A 7,677-nucleotide genomic window follows, 5' to 3' on the forward strand; every position below is an offset into this window, starting at 1 on the left:
ACCCTTCCCTACCCTTCCCTTCCCTTCCCTTTTCTTTCCTTTTCTTTCCTTTTCTTTCCTTTTCTTTCCTTTTTTCTTTCCTTTTTTCTTTTTTTTTCTCTTTTTTCCTTTCCTTTTCTTCTTTTTCTTTTTTTTTCTTTTCTATTCCTTTTCTCTCCTTTCCTCCCCTCTTGCCTTTCCATGATTTTTCTTTTCCTTTTTTTTATCTCCCTCCCATTCCAGACACAGACATAGAGACTATGTGAATTTAAAAAATCCTCAAACATATTCTAACCTGATGATGGGTTTTTACTTTTTAGTGAAAACTTCTTTCTTCCTTTCTTCCTTCGTTTCTTTCTTTTCTTCTTTTTCCTTTTTTCTCTTTCACTCCTTTTCACTCCTCTCTTTCTCTCTCTCTTTTTTTTCTTTTTTTTTTTTTTTTCCCCCAAGAAGGAGAAGGAATGTTCTCCAGTTAACTGTTTTGCATACGGAAGCAGGCAGTCAAGTTTTTCAGACGGAAAAGCAGATCGAGCCCTAGAGCACAGTGGTCAAAATCACCACAGTTCACCTCTGGCACATTTGGTTGCAGCTTTCCAGGTGGCAATGTCTGTGCTAACGTCACCCCTTAATACCTGTTGTATGAAAACACCTCTGGTGTAAAGGACCTTGAAGAGTGAAAGCATACATTAAAGAGTGTATGCTGTAGTTTTCGATGAGCTTCCCATGCTCACACTCAATGCACCACTGATTCTTTTCATCCTCTGCCAAGGTCAGGACAACAGCAGATCCCCATTCCGTGCTTCTCTGCCCCAGTTTTGGGGGGCTGAGGGGTTCCGCTGAGCTGTCCCACACAGTATGGCTCTGAGGGGCTGCACTGCTGCAGGGCTGGGCTACCCTGCATTGCAGCTGCAGCTTCTGAAGTGGGACACTGTTCCTTCAAGCTGATGGCAGTAGGCCGTCCCGCCCGAGCCTCACAGCTGCCTCCCTCCTCCTGTCCCCTTCACACGCTGTTAAATGGCGCCTCCTGCCTACCAGCCAAAGAACGTGGACTGTTAAAGCTTTGCCACTCGGTTTTTGCCCGTTCATCACAACACTGAGTTTTTGCAGAGGTTGCAGGGCAGCCCCCAAGAAGGCTAGGGGGTCGTGTCCCCTCACCCTGGAGTAAGACAGCAGTGCCCGAGGTACTGCAGGGCTGAGGCCTGTGCCTCAATCTGTGCCTCTATGCAGGCTGAGGTCTCCCTGCCAACCCCGCTGTCTGCAGTCCATGAGCCACCAACGGCTGCCTCCAGCTTTGGGACTGGGGTCAGGGGGACTTCATGGGATAAACGTGGTCCTGGTGACCCAGCCAAGGGAGAGAGGCTCAAGGTCGCAACAGCCTGAGTTAATGGTGGGCAACACTGCCCATGGCAGGTGTGTTGGAGCAAGATGATAATTAAAGCCTCTTCCAACCCAAACCATTCTATGATTCTGTGATTTTCACCTGGCTTTAGACATCTGCACTGTAGACATTCACATTTTTAACATCCATGTCTTCTGTCACTCTAGGCCATGGGTGAGGAAAGATACACACTGCCAGGGTTCAGCATAACTCTCCTTCTCACACACCTGAATGGAGCAGAGGAATTGTACGCCATGAGTGCCTGTTTCCATCAGTAAAGTATTCGGACTAAAAGCAAGGTGAGCTGAACCTATTTGCACACCTAATCTGTAGCAGATGCTGTCTAGGAGGACCTGGTTTCCTTTTGAAGTATCAGGGCCTTGACAGACTCTAGCAGGGTCTGTTGTGATAGGACAAGGGGATGTGGTTTCAAAATAAAAGAGAAAAGGTTTAGACTGGATATAAGGAAAATGATTTGTACAATTGGGGTAATGAAGCACTCAAACATGTTGTCCAGAGACATGGATGCAGCATCCCTGGACACATTCAAGGTCAGACCAGATGGAGCTCTGAGCAGTCTGATGGAGCTGTAGCTGTCCCTGTCCATAGCAGGGGAGTTGGAATGGATTGCCTTTAAGGGTCCTTTCCGACTCTAACAAATCTATGATTCTTCCTCCGCCTTCTGCCTGCATACCAAAGGAAACATGAGATGGACCTGACAGTATCCAGACACCTAAGTCATGATCTTTGGTTAACACCTGGTAACTTTTGAGCCATAGCAATATGTGGTGCTGTGTGGCATACAAAAGTCCTCACTTTGGGACAAGACAGCATTTTGCAAAAATATTGATTGCAGAAGTAGACAGGGAAACAAAAATCTTTCTCAAATGCAGAAATAGCATCTGTGTAATTTCTTGAATAACTCTTTCTGTTGGTTTCTTCAGTGTTAAATATCAAAAATTGCCATAACCTGCATGACACTGGTGCCATTCATGCCTGCTCTGGTTCTACTGCTCACAGGTTCAGGGCTGCATAACTTGAGTGAGTTTAAGGCTTTTTGGAGGATAATGGGATAATCAAACTTCTCTGGAATGCTAAGGATAAGATATTTATTGATTTGTATAAGGGAATGTGCCTTTATTACTACAATGGCTTCTTTTTTCTTTTTTTTTTTTTTCATTTTTCATTTTTTAATTCTGCCAGAATTAACTCTGTAAATCCTCAATTTTCACATTTTCAAATGTTTTCTTTGTAAAGCAAATATAAAATGCAAACAGTAAGTACTATATATATTATAAATATCGCAAATTTAATCAGGACTATTATAGGTGATTTGAAACACGAAGATAAATTGCTCACACAGACTTCCTCACATCATTTCTCACATATATGGCAATACATCCAAGTGGATATAGAAATCTATTCCACTAACACTGAAAAGGATATATTTTAGTATTCACTTTTAACTGTGCTCCCCCAGAGCTTTCTGCCCATACTATGTAAAGTGCATCACCTGGATATTTCACCCCACAGAAGATGACAGCACTTCAGTCTTTTCAAAACATCTCTGAATTATGTCAAGAAACAGTCCTGGTTCTGCTCAGTTATGTTATCCAGTCTCATGGATGATATCTAGTTGGTCTATGAATGCTGATGAAATAGAAAAGTGCAGTGTATACCATAATTGCAGACATTTGGATCAGCACATGCAATAACTGTTCTCAGAATATCTCCAGGATTCACACTCCGCAAAACACTGCCTCTCTCTTGTAAACACAACTAACTCAAGGAAGAATGTATAAACTCTCCCTTCACTCAGCTTTGCCCTTCTTCTCTCTTTAGTAGAGGAAGAATCTCCACTTAATGCAGCTATATCTTTGGTGACTACACATCTGCAGCCTTTCAAGAGACAGTTGTTCTCTCTGAGGCTCTTTCAGGTCTAAAAAAACGCAGACTATGAGCCAAATGCTATCTAAATTGAAGCTTTCATATGAAGGTGGAAAAAGGTATTCACCTGATTCCCAGCAATGATATTTCTACAATCTCTCTCTCATTCTAGGAGCAGAACATTCCTGCTGCAATGCTGCCTCCAAGTCACCCCAACACATGCCAAGCAATTATCACATCCCATTTCTGGATGTTCCAGAGGCTTTCAGAATTATCCAGGTGTGCAATCAGCTTGTGTATAAAGATATAAATTCCAGATAATGCTCACCAATTCAGTTACTACTTTTCTTGACTTTCTTTTCACTCAGGAAGGTTATGTGCTACGAAAGATGTAGTCTACAGGCATACAATGACTGCTTTAACGCATTTGCCATTAAAGCAAAATTGAAAAGATTTTTGAAGTTTCCATTAAAATCTGAGGAGTCTCCTGTTTCTTTTACCTTATAAGGAATTTTATTGAATTTAAAGTTACTGCATGATAAGGCATACTGAATCATGCCCAAAACATGAAGTCCAAAAAACATTCTTGCATTTCTTTCCTTTTTTTTTTTTTTTTTTTTTTTTTTTTTTTAATAATGCATTCAATTGTATTTGAAGGAAGGAAAAAGAAGATAAACATACAGAAATGGAAGGGAAAAGAATTGCTGTGCTTGGTAGTTTCTCCATTTATAAAACCACAAATAGACTTTGAGTTTCAAAAGACTCTGTCATGAGATGGGGAGTGGAGGGGTGAGTGGAAACCATTACCAAGACTACTGCTTGCTGGAATCAATTTTCTGCAAGGCTGGTTTCACAGTGTCACATCACATCAGATTAAATTTTGATAACGTTTCAACATTAAGAAAGCAAAGTATTCTGCTAATTTTTTTAAATATAATTTGCTAAAAATATAACAGAATTCAGCACAACCATTTCTGAAAACCATAAAACCACAAGAACCAAGAATATGTTCATGGATGTATATCAGTGTGACAGTCATTGCTATGCCAGTTTCCTCAAAGCTATGTATATGCTTTTTGGCCATGTAAGAGTTAATTGGAGTAGCAAAATTCAGAAGTAGCCACTGAAGACAAAACCTCGTTATAGCTTTGTAGGGAAAATACTGGTTACGTACTAAGTCAACACTATCGGCTTATGATGCCTTGTCAGAGTGGTTTTCTTTTGTCTAAAAAAAAATACCCTAAAATAATTTGAACTTGGAAAACAACAGGAACAAAAAAAATCTTTAGCTGAATCTGATGGACATTTCTGTCCCCCATGCACAGAAAGAAATAATTTTTTAGTGAAGGGATTGTTTTTCACATTGAGTATGTAACATTATGACACATAAGGAAATCTTTTCTGAAAGTCAGAACATGTGTAGCTACAATTACAATGCCTATAGTACATTACAATGCCCAAGTTTAATTGGGAAACTCACTGTACAAGACACTTAGAATCATAACAGGCTTCTTTAATCAGCAGTGTCTGTTCCAATCGTCTTCATCAAAGGCGATGTGTGCAACTCCATGGCTGACAGCAGCAGGACCAGGTTTGTAGCCAGTAAACCACAAGATCTGCCATACTGCATCAGAGGAGTGGGCTCTGGTCTAATCAGACATTAATTGTTGGCTCTGAGAAATCAAAGGCAGGGATGCTACCCTGAGAGACATCACTTCTGTGGTTGCAGCTGGGGTTGGTGAAAGAATTTTAGCTCATTTAATAGCTCCATCTCTGTAAGTTCTTGTGTGGGTGATTCAAAAGCATCACAGTCAGCCCAAACTCAGCGTTCCTCACCAGCACCCTCAGACTGCCAGAAGTGGAAGATGGGAGAAGGACCACACATAGCCACAGCTCCTGCCTGTTAACAATTAAAATCTGCTTGAAAAAAATTAACAATGAAAACTCTTAGCTAAGTCATATTCATTCTCTCACACATGAATTACGAGGTGAGCCCATATTTTTGATATCAGACTTCCCACATTGTAATGTACTCTCCTTTTTGTATTTATTTGATGTAGGCTGGCTGGCTGGCAGCAAATGATACACTTTTGGTTTTCATGAATATGTTATGTGCACATAAATTTGGTGTGGTGGAAGAAAGAGCCTGTGGGTCAGGCAAATGAATAATTAAGAAATAGAAATGAGTGGTGATCAATATATCATTTTTGTCTTCTCACAGCACACTGAAGAGGAGCTGGCTGAATCACCTGCACCCTTTAGCTGCTCATGCATGTAGATGTTGCAAAAAGGAATTGAATTTATAGTTACGGACAGCCTTTAGGACTTAGGCAGAAGCTCCGTGGTTCCACTCCTTACATGCAGTAGTTGCATCTGTTTTAAAAGTAAAGAGTTGCCTGCACATAGAATCATAGAATCAATAAGATTGGAAGGACCACTTTAAGATCATCTAGTCCAACCATCCGCCTATGCCTGTGACCACTCTAAACCACGTTCCTCAGTGTTATACCTACTCTTTTCTTGAACATCTCCAGAGATGGTGACTCCACCATCTCCCTAAGCAGCCTGTTCCAGTGCATCACCACTCTTTTTGAAAAGATTTTCCCTAATATCCAACCTGAACCTCTCCTGGCACAACTTGAAGACATTACCTCTCATCCTATCTCTTTTATCTGGAAGAAGAGGCTAACCCCCAACTTGCTACAGCGTCCTTGCAGGTAGTAGTAGAGAGCGGTAAGGTCTCCCCTGTGCCTCCTGCTCTCCAGACTAAGTAATCCCAGTTCCCTCAGGCACTCCCCATGAGACCTGTGCTCTAGAACCTTCATGGCTTTGTTGCCATTTTCTGGACACTCTCCAGGGCCTTGATGTCTCTGTTGTAATGTGGAGCCCAAAACCAAACACAGTACTTGAGATATGAATTCACCAATGCTGAGCACAGACGTGATGCCCATCAAACATGGGATAAAAAATAAATAAATCACAGGCTGGGAATCAGCAGCAAGAAGAATGTCTTGAAATTGGTGATGAGAGTAGAGTTTCTTGGAGGTTCCTACATATCAGGCCCATGTCAACACAATTCAGGGCAATGCAATGCAATGGCATGTGCACAGGTTTCCTATTGCGTGGACCTGATGGTCATCCTTAGTTCATAACCCAAACTCCCACATGGATCCTCCGTGTACTAGACAGTCTGGTGCCAAGACCATTGTGCTCCTCACAGAGCCAGCCTGGTATCTTGCCTTGATTCAAAGATACTTTTAGGAAGAGAGACTGTCTACAGCAGAAGACATTTGCTCTACGTTCTCCATCTACTTGGCTCCTTTCGAAGCCAGTCCGCCTTAAGGTGCTGTTTCCAGGGTAGTGATCTGAAAGTAATCACTGTGGAGAAAACATACCCAAAGCCAGCTCCCATTGTGCAGGTGAGTGATCTAAGGAACCCGGGAAGCCGTTGACGAAGGGATAAGAGGAGTCACACATACAGTGGTGTGGCACTTGTCAGGCCCAGCGCAGCTGCCTGTAGTCTGAAGGTCTGCAGCAGAGCTGATTGCCCTATGCTCCCTTTGTGCTCAGCAGATGGAAATAAGAACTTCTAGGTGGTTCATTTGACAAGTGGATGTAAAATGTGTCAGATGGTAGGTAAATCTACTTTCTGTCCATTAACTTAAACTGCAAGTTAGGAAATGAGACATTAGTGTTTTGGTTTTTTTTATTGGTGGTTTTGGGGTTTGGGCTTTTTTTATTGTTGTTTACTTAGTTTTGTTTTAGTTTTTAACAAAGCCCCAGCAATATCTTTTTTCTATAACTTGTTTTTCAAGAACACAAACATAAAAACTGTGGATTGCATGCGTTATGTTGTGCAGACAAGTTTTCAGAAAGGGTAAGAATTGTTTTTGACATGGAAGAGTCATTTTGGGGAACCTGGATCACTAGACAGTTTCATGATATGGAAGAAAAGAAAAGAACTGGAATAAAAAGTATTGAAGAAAGCTAAAAAAATCACATCCAGCTTTAACTAGGAAACTTTCAGATACCCCTCTGTGTGCATCAGTTAGATCAGTAGTCTAACTGTAATAGAGATTCTTGACATCAACAGTAACAAATAACACAGCGCTTCCTCCAGCTAAGCTGATGCTGAGCATCAGCTGTGCAGTTCCTACGTGTGATTCTTCCTATGACAGCTGTGGCACAAGTACAGCAGCAATCACCAGATGGCACTGTTACAGCTTCTTTATGAGTAATTTTAACGGTCTCACGAGGAGCTGTTGCAAGTAGCAGAAAGATCAATTTCAATCTTAGCATATTAATCATATTTAGCATATAAGAATTCGTTTGGGAGTTTTCTTTCTTTCTTTCTTTCTTTCTTTCTTTCTTTCTTTCTTTCTTTCTTTTCTTTCTTTCTTTCTTTCTTTCTTTCTTTCCCATTCCACTGCTCA

The sequence above is a fragment of the Centrocercus urophasianus genome, unplaced genomic scaffold, assembly GCF_019232065.1.
Source record: "Centrocercus urophasianus isolate 14NV4802_14NV808 unplaced genomic scaffold, USGS_Curo_1.0 seq_10, whole genome shotgun sequence".
Taxonomy (NCBI): domain Eukaryota; kingdom Metazoa; phylum Chordata; class Aves; order Galliformes; family Phasianidae; genus Centrocercus; species Centrocercus urophasianus.